A 17,177-nucleotide genomic window follows, 5' to 3' on the forward strand; every position below is an offset into this window, starting at 1 on the left:
TTCCTGGTGTCTTTCTGAAGAATGTGACCTGCTCGTGGGAGGCACGGGACTGGCATTCTCTTTGAAAGCCTGAATCACAGAGAAGCCTGTTGGCTGTGCAGGTAGCTTTCCAGATATGGCAACAGCCATCATTTCAGTGCTCAGAGTAGCTGGGAACCTTGCCCAACAACTGACACACACGATCTACCGAATCTTCCCTATAACCACAACATAGACATTATTAGCCCCATTCTACGGATGAAGTCAGCCAGGCACAGAGTCTCCAGTACCTTTCCTGGAATCTGAGGAGCATCTGGGAAGTGGCATCTTTAGTGTGCTTGTCCTTTAACTTTCAGGCACCTTGGCAGGGCTCCTGAACCTGAGGTGGGAGCCAGGGACCCTCACCTGCTGGCTCTGCCTTGTGGAGTGCCATGGTGAGGACTTCGATTCTTCCATTTCTCTGTGAAATGAGAGGTCAACAGTTCAATGCCAGGGCAGCTAGATAGACAGTTTGGTTAATTTTTTTTTTTTTTTTTTTTTGGTACCAGGGATTGAACCAAGGGATGCTTGAACCCTGAGCCACATCCCCAGCCCTTTTTTATATTTTATTTTTAGACAGGGTCATATTGAGTTGCTTAGGACCTCACTAAGTTGCTGAGGCTGGCTTTGAACTCACCATCCTCTTGCTTCAGCCTCCCAGTTGCCACTGGGATTATAGGTGTGTGCTACCTCTCCTGGCCAGTTTGATTAATCTTATGAGAGTTTTATAGGACCTTCCAACTCTGGAACTCAGGTTTCTCTCTCTCTCTCTCTCTCTCTCTCTCTCTCTTTCTTTGTTTTCCCATCTCCTCTTGGCAGGTTTAGGAAGCAGCTTGGACACATCCTCTTGGGTTATCTTGTGACTTTGCAATCTTGTGTCTTCTGCCCTTTCTGATCACATTGTGGTAACTCTTCAAGGGCCTTTGCAAGGCATGACCCTCTATAAAAGAAAGTGTGTATCTTGCTCCTTTGTGCTGATGAGGGCAAAGGTTGGAGAACCGACAAGCAAGGAATTCTATGAATTGGTGAAAATCCATAAAATTCACACAGCTGTTCCTCAGCACACCGTTTCCTCCCTCCTGTCACTTTTGGTCAGAGTCTATGACCCAGAGCACTGGGGACCTGAGGATTCCCCTAAAGTGGTATACAAAATTAAACAAACACCCAAGGCAGAGAGAGGGACAGAGAGAGCCAGAAAAGAGGTCAGAGGTATCCCTTTTGTTTCTTTTCATGTAGGATATGGTATGCGAGTGTCCCATTCGTGTGTATTTAAAACTTCTTAAACTACGACCTAGGTTCCTGTGTATTGAAAGTTCTTAAAATATGCCCTAGGTTCCTATTACTGAATATTATAGAAATATGTGTTATATGTATCTTATAAGAAATGTAGCAATGTTACTACAGGACAATATGCTCAGCTTTGTCCCTGAACTGTCTAAATAGAGTCTTTCAGAAGCACCTTCCCACGTGAAATGAGGGGTTTCTTAGTAGATGCTTTCTCCCTTTCTTTCTTTTCTGATGTGATGTAGACATGAAAACAAATTGTGTCCAAAGCAGTTAGCCCAGAGACACCTTGAACTTGATGAAGGAGGAGGTGGGTGATGGATGTCCACAGACTGGTGGCAGTGGGTGCAGGTTCCTGAGCTCAGAAATTGCCCCTGTGCTCAGTCTTCCTAGCTAACGTGGACTTTACTTAGCCAGGAAGCTCAATTTCACCTAAAGCTGCAGAACCTAGAGCTGTAAGTGTAGGAGGAGCAGCAGGAAGTAGTAAAAGAAACCTTTGACTTTGGAACAGTGGGCTCTGCGAAGCTGGGGAGGATGGCCTAACAGAGAGAGAGCCTCAGAGCTCAGCTAAGTGGTACTTGGATGCCCCTGCCAATGCTAATTATCCCACTTAAAGTGCTCTCTTCCCCAGCATCATTGAGTCATTCATTAATTTGTTCATCCATTCAATCAAAGATATCTTCTTCAATAATTGTTTGTTGCATGCCAGGCGGTAGTTATAAGATAGAACAGAATCGTTCCTTAAATATCACAGTGTGGTAACATTGTCTCTCTGACTTGTAAGCTACATTAAAGTAGGAACTGAGACAGAAAGACTTCTCCATAAGCCACCCAGCTGGGGAGGAGGATGTCAGAGATGCCCCAAAATACCTTGTAGTTGCCTCAGTTTGATTGAGTGATAGGGATGGTCTGTGCCTAATTGAAAAGACAAGAAGCTCCTCTAAGTAGAGCAAGATGAGATGTGAATGGAAGGCCTCCTTTTGGGTGTCCATTTGAGGACACGTGTGGCTTTCTGGCACTGTTCTGATTAATTAATGTGATATCCTTGAGATGCCCAGCATAGAAAGAGAAATGGAAAGTTTGGTTCATTTTAGTCAGCTTTTTGTCACTGTGACCAAAATACTTAACAAGTACAACTCAGAGGAGGAGAAGTTCATAGTTCCTGAGGTCTCTCTCCATGGGCCTGAAATGAGGCAGAACATCATGGCCAAGAACATCAAGCAGTGGAGGAAAGCAGCTCACCGCAGAGCAGCTTGTAAACAGAAGGTTGGGGGAGGAGCCGCAAGGAAGATGAGCTCCTCCAGGACACACCCCCAATGACACGCCTCCTCCAGGCACGCCCCACCTGCCTACAGTTACCACACTGTGGTGCCTTAAACTAGGATGGACTGATTAGGTCACAGTTCTCATAATCATTCATCTCAGAATACTCCTGCATTAACACAAGAACTCTAGGGGGACACCTCCCCTCCAAACTGTAACAGCAAAGAAACCTGAAAAAAAAAAAAAAATCACATGTTATACATTTTGTTAGAGGGAACAGAATTTAGGAAAAGTATCAGAAGAAAAAGAAGTGGAAATCTGAGAAACAGAAGGTCAAAACGGGGCAAAGACTCAGTGTATTGAGGCAAATCAGGTGCGAGGGCAGAGGCCATGTGAGAGCTGGCCACTGTAAGGGGAGGGCGGGAAGGACAGCATCTTAGAGAAAGCATGTGCAGAGGGAGGACAGGAAATTACATGTGCTTCTGCATGATGTCAGCATTGTAAGGGCTGGGGCTGCCTTGGAAAGGCTCCATCAGTCCAGGTCACCTTTGCAGAGGAGGAGGAACAATGCTCTGGAGAAGCACAGCCTGCCGTCCTAGTACCTTTGCAACAATGCCTGTTGTTTCACGCATGTACCAGCAGATTGTTACTCACATTAAAGTCTGCTGACACCCTGCAAGGGCAGCTGTGCAGGTGGGCCTGGACATGGGCTGCCCCAGGCTGACCAGCTGCGTCCCTCTTTACCTCCAGGGAGGAGCAGGTGCTGAACTTCTGGATGCTTCCCTTTCCTTCTGGCTTCATTCCTAAATGACAACTGACCTTTGCTCCCAATTGAAGGCCTGCAGCAGATTCCTTTCTGGCCAGGCCCTGATGGAGGGAGCTGTAGTGGCTGCTTCTGCCCATCTTCTTTGATATGGGGAGATAATTGTTAGTTCTTAAAGTTTGCTTTTCTGCAAAGATGACAGTCCAGCTGTGGGAGCTTAGGGCCACAGCACGCAGCTTTGGAGGGAAAGAGCTGGATAGGAGGGCAAATATATGAGGAGATGGTCCAAATCTAATGGGGAGAGCATTGAGGGGCTCAGCGGCTGAAGAGCGTGGTGTGGATCTGTGTGTGTGTTGGGGAGAGTTCAGTGTTGGATGCACATTAAGTGTGTGTGTGTGTGTGTGTGTGTGTGTGTGTGTGTGTGTGTGTACATGCACACACGCATAGCCTGCAGGAAAGTAGATGTTAGTATATGTAATCTACGGAGCCCTGCCTGAGAAGCTAGGGACTTCGTCTCTGCCCATAACCACCCACGTTTCCTCAGCTGTCTCTTCCTCTCAGAGGTCACATCTCAAAATGAAAGTACTGAAGCAGGAGCTACTGAAAGCTTTTCCAACTCCAGAATTCCAGGAAATCATCATGAAATACCTGTTTATATAAGGAGGTATTCACATGGAGGTGTGCATGGAGACAAGCTTACCTGTAAACATGAACTTTATCTAATTATCAGGATAACACTGTGGAGAGTTTTCTCAAAAGTTGGCCACTGTAGGTATCAAATGCATGTTTGTTTGAGGGAAAGTAAACATATTCAGTCTCACCTAATACGAATGATGACTAGGGATGAGGAAGATGGGAAATCATATGGGTACCTGGGTGGATGAGAGAAGCAGGAGTCATCCCTCCTTGAAAGAAACCTGTGAGCTTTCCATCTTGCTAGAGAGGTCAGGCCAAAAGGTGTGGTCAGGCTGTGCTGGGTACTGTGGGATGTGAGAGAGTCCAGGGGAGGATGGAGGAGGTGGGATCCTTTCTCAGGCCTTGAAGAAAGCATAGGATTTAGCAGAGGGCAAGACTGCTGGGGAGAAGACTTCACAGTGGTCGGTACTCAGAAGGGGGTGCCGTGCATATGGTGTGCCTTGGATGTGCTGGCTTGGTGGCTTATCCAGAAAATCTGGATAGGGGTGGCCTTGGCAGGCCAGACTGGAAAGCTTGGACTTTTCTTAAGTGCAACAGTGGAACCTTCCTACCCGCCATGGGAAGAAGGGAATGAGGGAGTAAAGAGAATAAGCTGACCCAGGATGTCATTGCTGAGCCGGCATTGCAGGGTGGCTAGCCTGGAGGAGGGAACTAAATCCACAGCAGCACCTGGTGAAGGGTGTCAGTACCCTTGGTTTTTACCATCACACTGAAGAGGCTGAGAGAGAGCCTTCAGGAAGGCAGGAAGAAGCTGACTGTAACACCTTGATTCCTGCTACTTGGAGAAATTTAGTCATTTTCTGAGGAATTCATTGATTCCTTTTCTTAAGAATTCGTAAGTGTCTTACTGACACTTAAGAAAAGCTGACTGGATGGAGCTTCGAATAAAGATGAGCATAAGTTTGCATGGAGGCCTCGCTCCAACCTTTGGCCCTGGAGTCGTGTTTCCACTGGTGACGGCTGGCGTGCACAGAGGAAGGGCTCATCAAGTGTATTTCCCTTGCCTGCATAAGCCCAAGGTTTCCTTCCTGCATTTGGGGTGATTTGTCACCAATAGTGTGATAGAGGGTGAGGTTAATGTGATAAGTCTACTGTGTGTTTCTAGGCCATTTTGTTTGTGCCTTGCCACATTTCCCTATCCTGTTGAGTTCTCCAGCTTGGCCCAGGACCCAATAAATCTCTTCTTTGCCACTCCCTTCTCCAAATAAGACTTTCAGGGAAACAGGGGAGTGGGGGAAAACCAACATATGTCTGTTTCTCCCACAATTTCCTCTCAAACTTTTTAACCACTTTCAATGGAGCCCATCCATACATGGCATAGATGAACGAGGTACATTTTTTTTGTGTGTTGGCCATGCAGATGGCCATGATGGGGAATTTTCCCCATCCTCCGAAGGTGGGGGAATAGGGCAATGGTGTGAAAGAATGAATTAGTTATGGCAAATCTTGTTAGTGTCCATTGTAAGCAGAAAAGCTAAGCCATCTGTGGCCACTTGCAGAATTGTTCCTTGTTTGTTCAGGCTCCCCACCGAAGCAAATCTTTGTGGCTTCTGATAATTTGCATATTGTCACTTGTTTGCCAGCTAGAGGGTGTCCCGACGAGTCTGTGGGAGGGCATCTGTGTGGATATGTACGTGTGTGCTGCAAAGAGCCCCGTGTTGGTATTTCTTTGAAATGGATGTTTGGGGGACTGGTAGTGACTGGCCTTTGGACTTAGGGAAAGAAGGAATCCTGAGATACTCCATTTATATTACTTTGGGACATTCCTACTCCAGTTTCCTTCCTGGGCTCCCATCCATTACTCCTCTCCTGGCTCTCCTGCTATCCTGACTTCCCTCATTTTTGCCTTAACTTCTAAGTTCTTAATCAATGGTTTGTGTGGGCAAGAGGCAGAAGGTGGTTAGGGCAGCTCACGGTAGGCCAGGAGTGATGCTTTAAGCTAGTATTTTCCACTAGTGTGGCCGAATCCTTCTGTGCCCAAGATAACTGATGTTTCATCTCCAGCCATTTTCCAAGTGTTTTCAATGGAGCTCCTGTCACAGTGGATTCCAGGTGCTGTCGGGGTCCAAAGGCTGCTTGGCTGTCTTCTAGGAACTTCTTGGAGACATGATGCCTGTTGAGCATCACGTGCACTGTGGAGGGAATGAGCAAAGTTCTGGAGGACATGTGTGGAGGCTGGTGGTTGGATCTGGTGGATGCGGAGCACCTTGCCCTTGAGGGCCGGTGGAAGACATGATGTGTAGGACACACAGCCAGAAGGGCTGTCATACTAGGCTTCAAGATGTCCAGGCTGCCAAAGCAAGTGTCGACTACAAGTCTTCAAAAATTCAACAGAAAAAGCGCTCCTCCTGCTTGCCATGACAACTTCCTGTGGAAGGATGATGGAGTAGGATCAGCGTGTGGGACAGGTGTCAGAGTTCCTCTGTGTTCCATTTCCTGTAGCACCAATGACTATTAGTTCTTACTATTGCTCTGGCAACTCAGTTGGCCAGAGTTTTCCTGCACCTTCATTTCCCTTTTGCGAAGTGGACTATTTCCTTCTCCTTCTCTGCCTCTCACTTTCTTTCTGGGAAGCAAACTGTGGCTATAACGTGGGTGCTTTCATTTCTTCTGGTGATTTCTTTAAGATGGACAGTTCTCCACAGCTTTGTGAGAGGAGTGCACGGGCTCCCATTGCTTGGTGGATACTCACAGAGCCTGGGAAGGCAGAAGGAGACCTCGCATGTCCTCAGGGCAGTGTTCCCTCCTCAGATGAGGACAGAGATCCCAGGCCACCTGAGTCCATGATTTGTTCAAGATCATGTGGCCAATCAGTGTCCATCTGGAAACAACAACAACAAATAAAACACAACTCTCTTGTCATCACAACGTCGAATGCTGAAAAGGAGACAAGATGCCTGATTGCTGTGGCTGGTCATTGCCCTTACTTGGGTGTCTGCCCTGCCCATTTGCTTGGCCCATCTTATTACAGCTTGATGCTTTTCTCTTGAACCCTCCTGAACCCGCCATGCCTTTGCCCAGGAAAATCAGATAAAGGAGCCTTTTATTTCCCAACTGCCCTGTGCATGCAGCATTCAGAGAAGAGGGGCTAGCAATGGGGGTGGGTAGAGGAGAGAGCATTTGTCTTTCAACAGGGGCCTGACAGGAAAGCTTCACTGCCAGGCATTTTTGAGAATCAGCTAAATAATGGTCGCAGCCAAGACAAAAGAGAAAACTGACCCACTAGTTATGCAGTTACTTAAACAGGATTCACCCTGCATAACGCTGCCCGGGACCTGAGCTACTCCTTGCTAACGAGCCAAGAGACAGCCCAATTAATTATATGGGAAGCAGTGCTATTGGGCAGGAAACTAGTCATTGCACTAGAAAAAGTCCTTAAATGTTCCCTACTTTCCTCAAATGCTCACAGAAACACACAGAAATGGCACAGCATGGTGGTTGTAATGCAGGGATAGGGAAGAATGAGTCCTAGTGGTCCTGATGCAGGATGTGGGGGGATGGGGGACTACCTGAAGCCTTGGAAGTTGCAGGGATTGGGGGAGGGTGGGGCAGGGACTTGATAGGAAATTAAGTTGAACGTGAATATTGAAAAAAGTCAACCAGCAGCTCTGGCAGCTGACCCCCACACCTCGAATCCCAGTGCCATGCCCTTCTGAGGTTGCTAGGATTGGGGGCAGGCCTAGACTGAAGAGAGAGGCTGGGAGGTCACATTTTGGCTAGTGAGAGTTGGAGCCCATTTTCAGGATGTCTCCTGTCTGCTGTGATGTGCTAATTTTTCTAATCATCTTTTGATCACACAAGCAAATCCCAGCAGCACTCTTGTGACTTTAATTGCTTTAGGGGTGTCACCGTACCTCCCTTTGATTAAACCTAGTAGCTGGGAAGTCAGTGTGGTATGGAGTGTCAGGGCTGGGAAGATGAGAAGGTGAAAAGCTGGAGGATTTGAAGAGGATGGGGTCAAAGGTTAAAGGACAGGGGTTAGCAGCAGGCAAAGGCCTAGGATTGAAATATTTGCTGAAGGCTGACAGGCAGCAGAATGGAGGCAGACAAGTGGCAAATTCCTGTTTTCTCTTCTAATTGAGAAAATGTTTTGAGTGGTATTCAGTCAGACTGCATAATGAGCGGGGGTGGGGGCTGGAGGTGGAGAGAGAGAATATTATTAAATCACTGCCGGAAGCCAGTTCACAGAGTTGTAGACATGTGCCACCCTCCCTGACCTCCTCCTCCGGGCAGCACGGCATTCATTGCTTCACTCATGCCACATCCATTGCTGAGAAGCGGCTTTGGATGGAGGGCTTGGGAAGTGCCCACAGGAGGTAGCAATAGACAGACGAAAAAGAGCTTCCTCCTTCTACGCAAGGGTAGGCAGGTCCAGAAGCAGGTGATTCCAACACAACGGGACACCCTTGATTTGATGCTGTTATTGTTGTTTTCTTTCAACACCTAAATCTTGTAATCATCAGTGTCTACTCAGAGTTTAGTGAATAATTTTATGTAATTTTGCCTCGAAGAGAGAATATGAAGTGATTACGGCACCAGGCCTGGCTATGCCAGGGCATTGGTTCTTAATGGGGTGGTCTTACCCTGCCGGAGGAATGGTGTTGCAGTGCTGGTGTGCGCGTGTGTGCGCCAAGAGGGAGTCAGGGTTTGGGGAGGTGCTTAGGACAGTTGTGTCCTGACTCAACCAGTGGCTGCCTCTCTTCCTCCAGGCTGGGCCCTGCCTGCTCTTGCTTGCAAGAACTGGTTTGTGTATTTCAGGAGCACGGTTCTTTTAGATTCCCAAGTGAACAGTGAGGAGCAGTGGTGGTAACTTACTAAGACCTTTCTGGACCTTTCTGAATTCAAGGAGCATAGACCTGAGTAGAGCCTTGAGGTCACTTTGCAGAGAGGAGGCTCCAGAAGTTATGTGACATTCTCAGGGTACCCTGGGAGATGGTGGCCCTACTGGAATCCCCTCCCCCAGGTCCCTGACTTCCCACAGGGCTCTGGGCATAGGGCTACTACCTCTTCCAGGAAGTGATGACTCAGATTATTTTCATCAAGACGTCTTACATCCACCCCTCCTCCATTCTCTTCCCACAGCCACTGAAGTCAATAATAGACTTAGTTTCAATTTTAGACAGTTTCCTTTTTTACTTAGAAATCGATGGTTAGTGAAGGGTATTGAAGTGGTACCGGTGACTTGTGGGTGGAGATGGAGGCATGGGAACCTTCCAAGGCAATGGGCTTCTCTTGGCTCTCAGGTGACCTGGAGGAAATAGGTGCAGAGGACCTTCATATGACCTTGAGTAGGTTTGTGAAAGATCCCTTCCACTCTGATATTCTCTGATTTTTAAGTTCTGAAAGGAATTTTCTCCCTTCCAGGGACTATTCTAAAATCTTCATGAAATCCTTATGCAACTTTTTAACTTTAACAGCTAACCCATGTGTATTGTACCAATTCGCTTAATGGTATTTCTAGGTTTTTAGATCTTACTTCCAGTGGTCCTAGGTACATATTATTTTCTTTCTAAGGAAAGTAGGAACTTCGCTGCGTTGTGAGGTCTGAAGTTGGAAACCTTGAAAATTCAACTTGCTTGAGTTCTGTTTAGTAGGCACCAAGTTATCCCCTTTACAAAGTTGTATGTGATCCTCCCGGCAGCTCTATTTGGGAAGTTCAATTAGTTAAATGACCAAGTGGCACATAGCTATTGTCTGAGGGACAGTGCTTGGAGTCAGGTTGACCTGATTTTGAAGTTCATATTCTTAATCACAAAGCCATGTATCTATGGCCTCCTATTGGCAGTTCAGAGGTTATAAACTGCAACAATGTTGCCTTTTAATTTCATCAAGTGTTGGATTCCAAATGACTAGAACTTGAAGTTTATTAAAATTTTAAGGCCCTCAAAGACTTCACAAAGGCCCTGTTTAACAAATGCCTTAAGCCACACAAACATGTGCTCTGTTACACAATTTGTTTTGAGAATAGTATGTGGAGAAGATCCCAAGATGAAAGGGTCTGGCTAAATTGTCCTGTGCCCTCTACATTTGCGCTCTGGTTTCTGCCTTTTGTATTCTGGGGTCAGCTGGGGAGATAAATCCCTTTGCGCTGACCTTACTGTTTGGGAGATGAGGGGCGCATTGGAGATGATGTCTATCAAAGCACCTTGGGAAGTATAAAACATTATCCAAACGCAAAATGAATTCAACAGCTTTTAAAAAGAATTTTTTAACAGTCTAAACTTGTTTCAGTGGCACTTTTCAGACCCTTGTCTTTGAAGTCCTTTTCCAGCATGTTACTTTGGTAACTAGAATGAAGCCTACCGAGTTGGAACATTTGGTTATGTCTGAGATTTTGTTCTCTGGAAGAGTTAAATACATTGGACTCAAATGCATGGTTGTAACATGCGTGTGTATGCTATATGTGCATGTATGTACAGATGTGAGTTTTGATACACAAACAAAAACAAACTTTTCAGGTTTTCCTATCAGTTCCCTTTTTCCTGCTACACACTTGGGGTAAGAGGCTATGATATCTGTGGAGACTCCAGTATCCAGGCAGGTTTTCTCATCTCTCCCTTTTCCTTTGAGAGCATCTTAGGGAATTGTTGCCCAGCATCTTTCTGTGGGTTCCAAAATCATGTGTTCAAATGAGATTCTAAACTTGCTGTTTGAGAGGCCAGCAACATGTAGTACCTGGGTGGGAAGAAGGTAGGCACTCAGAGCTTTGGAAGAGGTTGCCAGCTGAACGGTTTGCGATGTCCAGAATGTTCCCTTCAACTTCAGCAAAACTGACTATCACGTCAGCAGCCCCAAACTGTCTTCATCAAACTCTCAACTCACCTTCAATGTGAAATCTCTACCACAATTTTAAAATTAGATTCTTGAGAGTAAAAGGAACTCATCCCACTATCCCCCACAGACACTGAGCCAGCCTGCTCTATATTCCATAAGTAGCCTATTGTTGGATATTTCTGGGCTTAGATGCTGTTTCCTTTGTTGGCTTTTGGAGTATTGCTCTTTGTAACTCCTATGTCTTAGTCTTACCCAACTCCCAAACACAGAAGATGTGCTACACAGTTGTTGCCTCTTTTCTAAGAACTCAGACTAAAACTATGAACAATCATATCCAGTGAAAAAGAAACTTGGTTTGAGAGGCGGTCCTTAAAAGTCCTGTTCATTCATTCCTTTGTTTGACATCAATTATTCGATTTATTCTGAAGAAATAGTGAAGGCTATCTCAGGCAGAAAAGCAAAGTCTTTTCTCATGTACCACTTATTACTTAGAAGTATGCTAATTCTGAGAGAAAGAATAATGCACTTCTTCTTTTTAAAGGTGATTACTTTTGCACAGCTTGGTTATTTTATTCCCATTCCTGGTTTGTACGATCTGATTCATTCCGGGGAGCAGGGCAGTTAGGGAACAGGCAGAAGTAGAAGCCCTAGATCTTTTGTGACTCTTTCCTGTTAAAGACCGGTGATTCTCAGAACTGACATCTCTGTGGATATGGTCACATATCTCTGTGTTAGATTTATTTGCAATCTATTAAAATTGCAGAAGGCATGCAGGTTTGGGGAAAATATCACTGTTTTGTTTCTAGTGCAAGTAATCAAGTTTATGTTACCTGGGTGTCTGTTATTAATGGTCCTTGATGATCATTTATAATTGATGAGTGTGTATTCTAAGGGTGTCATTGTACTTGACATAAAGGATATAAAGTCAAATACGATATGCCAGTGTGTGTTGAAAACAGAGGTGAGAACCAGACAGTGGGATGAATGCAGGTGGGAACTAACTAGTGTTTATTGAATCCTTACTAAATGCCACATAGTGTCCTGCGTTCTTCATGTGTATATTACATGTAAGCCCCATAAATTCCTAGGAGACAGCTACTATTACTGTCTATACTTTACAAATGGGGGCCCTGAGGCACGGGGACATTTTGCTACTTGCCTGTTACAGAGCTAGCAAGATGTGGAATTGAGATTTGAACCCATGAAGTCTACCTCTAGCATTCAGTCTTTGAATCACTGCCCTTCAGACCTTAGGTGTTAATCGATTGACTATCATCCCAAAGTCTCTGATTCATTTTAGCTACGAGTGACCTGGGCAGAGTTACGCTCTTAGAAAAGTCACAGGGGAACTGCGTGGTGAGAGAGACCAGAGCTGGAGAGGCCAGCTGGAGGCCTTTGACATAGTCTAGGTGACAAGTGATAAAAAGCTGAAACACACTGGTGACAGAAGACATCATTAGAAGTGAGTTGATTCAAAAGGCATTAAGCAGGTAGAATCTGCAGGATTCAGGGGCTAATGGGATTAGTTGTTGAGTAAGAAAGTGGAATTTAAGATAGCTCCTAGGTAAATGGATATTGCCATTCATAAAGAGGGGCGTGCTTGGGAAAAATGCCGAAGTCAGTCAGTGTGATTCCTGTTGAGTTTGAAGGGCCCATGGAACCTGTGTGGTGCCTGATAGGCAGGCGAATATTTGAGTTCTTCAAAATATTGCAGGCTTTGACATCTGTTGATAGTTAAAATCATAGGTGTGGCATAATTTGATTGGTGTAATATGTAATGTTAGGACTGTGGAGAGGTATTTGGGAGTATTACAAATATTTAAAAGATAAGCAGGGAGAATCTGTGCGGAGTGGTCTGTCCAGAGCAGGAGGAACCCCTGAGAGGTCTTCAGGAGGTTATGATATATGTTGCAGACATTTTGGCAGTGAAGTGCCACTGTGACTTTTGAGAGAAACTTTTCAGTGGATTTGTGGGATGTCTGTGAAGAAAGGGATGCAAAAACTGTGGTGTAGACCAAGCGTCCTCGAAGTCAGAGTGTGAAGTGAGGTGTTGCTGTGCACCTGTGTGAGTCAGCTTCTGGTTAACGCATCACAGGTCGTTTGCAGAACCCTGGAATGGTGAGGCTGGGCCGTAGGCTGCCCTTGGTGTACGGATAGTGCTCAATTTACTTAGACATGTGTTGAATAGTACTTGCTTTATTGTGTTCAGTTCTGTGCCTGGTACTATGTAGTAGGAAGGAAAATTATGTACAGTAGTGTAGGTTCTGCCCTCGACTAATTTTTATTCTAGTTGCAGGAATAAGGCAAACATTGAACTAAGAGTAAAAATGAGCAAAATTACCAATCAATGGTCTATGAGAGAAGGAAGAAGTCAGACTTTGCTTCTTCAAGGGGTGCTCAGACATGCATCGACTGAACTCAAGGACAGAGTCAGAGAGAATTCTAGAATGTGGTGTGAGCTGACATACGGATATGTCAATGGGATGGTGTGTGGGGGTCAGGGCAAGGAAGCAGGAGAACCCAGCTCTCTCCTTGAGTCTAGGTCTTTTCCCAGGAACTTCCCACTTGCTTATAACCTGTGTGCTTCGTCTCTCTACCCGAGAGACTCTCCTGTCCTGCGTCTGTCTACCAAGGAGAAGACATCTGACACCTGCTACCTGCTATGGCTATACTCTATTTTAGGCCTTCAGCAGATCTTCTTTCTTTCATCTACCATTCTGCTGGTCCAAGAGAGAAATTGAGAGGGACAGTAAGGAAAGCAATGAGTGGTTGGGAGCCAAGAGGAGGTTTAGATCATCCCAGGGGTTTTAGATGATAGGGTCACACTACACAACCTTTGGAATAGAGAAAAAGGTTGTTCTGTTATCTACTACTGCACAACAAACCATCCCAAAACTTAGTGACACTAAAACCATTTTATTATGTTCTTAGTGCTGTGGCTCAGCAAGTGGAACTGTCTTGTCTCTACCCCTGGGTAGTCAGGTACTCAGTTAGGAGGCTGGGGCAGGGTGGGTTTGCCAGGCTTATGACAGGGGCCTTGGCTCCGGCTGTTGGTTGGGTTGCTTAGCTCTCTTCCCTGTCCCGTCTGCTGGGAGTGACTGGTGCCTGGGTCAGGATGGTGAGAGCAGCATCTCTTTCTTTCCATGTGGCTGACTTCCGTTTCCTCTTGGCATGGCAGTCTCAGGGTTGTTGAACTTCTTACCTGTTGTTGTTCAGAGAGAACCAGGTGAGAAATGCAAGGCTGTGTATGGACTTGCCTCTGAATTTCCAGACATCACTTCCAAATGCCACATTCTGTTGCTCAAGCAAGTCACTAAGGCCAGTCCAGCTTATCAGACTCTATAGAAGCCCTGATTTTTCACATGGCCACAGGTGAGAAAGGCACTACTTGTTTAATTGAAGTGTTCCTGACAGAAAGTAGGGTCTAGAGCAGTTATGAGACCGTTACAATCCATGTGGGGAAGGTGTCCAGTGTACACAGAGCCCTGAATTAGGAGCCAGGTCCTGGATTCTGGCTCTGGCTTCACCTCCACCTGACCAACCCTAGAAGCATTTGGGTCTGTGAGTGAAAATCCTGGCCATGATGGTTTTATATTTTATTCTACTGGGTTGAGTGAAATTAGACTGATTTTTAGAGGATGAGAATATTTTCTTCACACACACACACACACACACACACACACACACACACACACACACACGCTCGTGTGTGCACCATGCACCACAAACATCTTCTGTTATCCATAAACTGGAGACAGGGTTGGATAACTGACTGCTGTCAGGAAGACCTTGATCTACTTCCTGTCTCTGCTGCTCAACAAATATGCACTCTTTTGACCTCACTTTCCTCACTCATCAGGTGGGGACAATGCTACTTACCTGGATCAGGCAAAGACAAGACGGAATACAATGTTCCCTGTCTGTTCAGAGTAGCCTCTCGGTGAGAATCATCTGAGCGATTCTGATTACTTGCCTTGATAAGAGTCAGAATTTTCATAACATCTCAATGACCCCGTTTTCCTCTTCCTTATGCCACGTCCCGTCCCATGTTTACATATTTTCTTTATTACAAACCCCCAGTGACTTGCGTGTGACGCCTGTTCTCCATTTTTCTGCTGGTGCTGTCTAACTCTGGACAGACAATGTGCTTGTGTGAGCCTGGGAAGACACTGGACTCTACTTGAAGGACTTGGAATAAAAGCTGACCCAAGAAACTTGATGACCATTCAAGTAGCTGGTCACGTGTCCTCATTAAGGGACCTAAATTGGTTGATCTTTAAGTCCAAGCAGATATTCTTGGAATTGACCTGCAGTTGGGCAGGCCTGTGGGATCCTATTTTCTGTAACGTGCTGCAACTTGACTGCTGAGGCTGCTGCCTGCCACCCAGTCCTCTGCATGTACTCCTAGCTCGGGGACAGTGGTGTGTTGAGCAGGCTTCCAGTGAATGAGGAAGCCCAAAGCCCATGTCCCGATGGATAAATGAGTAAAGGCGTTTGTCAGCAGGCCTTGCATGCTCTTTCTCACCGGAGCAGACAGGAGCAACCATATTGTGTGTTGTATTTATTTAGACCCTTACTACCGAGGATAAGTGCTCTGTAAACATGCTCTATTTAGCCATCGCTGCATCTACTGCTGCCTTTCTGAGGTCTTTAATTCAGTGAAATAAATTACTTTAAAAAGAAGTGCTGTGCAGCCTCTTAGAACAGTAAACAAGAACAGTTCAGGTCTTTTCAGGAACCTGAAGCCAAGGGATGGTTTGTTTTTTCGATCTCCAGGAAGAGGCGGTACAGAAGGAGGCATTGACCTCGCTTCTTTGGCTGGCACTCACCAGGTCCCTCCCTGGCGCTGGCCTTCCCCAAGTGTGTAACTCCACACCTGTCCTTCTGCAGGCAAACAGAGCTCACAGTGATGGCCTGGCCCCTCCTGTCCCATCCCTACCAGCAGCACGGCACTTTCACCTGTTATTTCTGCAAAACCAGAACCACAGAATAAGTCAGAATACATTTTCCCCCAGGATTCTGAATGGGGTCCAAGGAAAAAAAAAAAAAATCAGAAAGTAACTCCCACAGGAGGTCCCAGGGTCTCCACAGCTCTCCATTTCTAGCTGCAGACCCAGACAAGGAAAGGTGTAGGAATTTTAGAAACCGAGACCTCCAAGTGTCTACCCTAGTACTGGAGAGGGGCATGTGGCCTGGATGTGGCCTCTCTTACTGTTTGACCATCTGAGCTACACAGCACCCCCTGCTACTTCCATCTGACGTGACCAAGCTGAATCTCTGGTAAGTAAATAATTAATTTAGAAGTTGGGGATGTCAGTGGAAAAGTCAGCTATGACAGCTCAAATAACAAGCCCCAAATGTGATAGCTGCTCTCTGGCCCTCTGAGAGAAGCCCTGTCGGTTCTATTAGACCTGGACAGTCCTGTCTTCAGGCCTGTCTCTGTGCATTAAAGTCAAGGAATGATCTTTTTCCATCTTAGGATCACGTCACTGTCCCCAAATGCTTGTGCACACTGGACGGGCTGGTATTTTCTTTCCTAAATCTGCTAGGGCCTATGCAAGTTTGCATGACTCATGAAAAGAGCTGAGTTTTGCTTCCAGCATCACTGTGGGTTTGGGGAGGGGTCAGGCTGTGAATAAACGATTACGTGGCTGATTCTACATCCTTCTCTTTCACCACAATAACCTCAATTTCCCTTTTTGTGGAAAACAAAAACCCTCTTTCAGTGCCCCATCAACAGGACTTTGACCTTTGAATTACACAGTGTTCCTGGGAAATTTTAAAGATTAATCAGTCTTTGGGAGGTGTGGCTGGCAGTGGACCTGCCCCTCTATATTAAGGGGCAGTGAGTCTCCACTTCTGTCCCTTCTATCCTTGCTGCCAACTTCATGTGTAGTTGAGGAATTGATCTGCCTTTGAATGATTGGTGAATCCACAAATGTGTGAGGCCCAAAGTGTATCACCCATAGGGCTACTGGCTCAGTTTCCTCATGCCCACCACCACCCTGGACCTCCACAGAGCTGGGGGTAAGAGTGAGTGGTGATGGGGCTGTAGGTCACAGGTCAAAGGAAATGGGGACAAGAGCAGGAACTCCAAGTCAGACAGCCTCTTGGGGCCTGGTCCAGGGGGCTTTCTGATGTGCTAGATTGATATCACTCCTGGAAGGAAATGACAGAACAAAAGCAGACACAGACAGTGGAAGAATTGTAAACCTTAAGGGTGATGTGAAGGTGAGATGCCGTGCTTATCACTTGAGAGAACTTCCTTGCTTTTCCGTGCATCCGAGTTTGTCATTCGTGAATTCTTAATTAAATATGAACTCTGTGCTAGTCTTAGCTTCCTCCCTTGGCCTTCCCAAGACAGCATGGATATCATATC

At 46.0% G+C, this 17,177-nt stretch overlaps 1 protein-coding gene and 1 long non-coding RNA gene across 8 annotated transcripts in view; one reads left to right on the forward strand and one right to left on the reverse strand.

The window, feature by feature from the left end:
* SETBP1 (SET binding protein 1) overlaps positions 1-17,177 on the forward strand; it is a 354,347-nt gene that overhangs the window by 33,246 nt on the left and 303,924 nt on the right. The gene's annotated exons all lie outside the window — the stretch shown is intronic.
* On the reverse strand, positions 5,134-14,801 carry LOC306643158. Its single transcript, XR_013758826.1, has 2 exons — positions 14,678-14,801; positions 5,134-14,000 (listed from the first exon to the last, which is right to left on the reverse strand). It is a non-coding gene; the product is annotated as an uncharacterized lncRNA (long non-coding RNA).

The sequence above is a fragment of the Sciurus vulgaris genome (assembly GCF_902686455.1).
Source record: "Sciurus vulgaris genome assembly, chromosome: 13".
Lineage (NCBI taxonomy): Eukaryota > Metazoa > Chordata > Mammalia > Rodentia > Sciuridae > Sciurus > Sciurus vulgaris.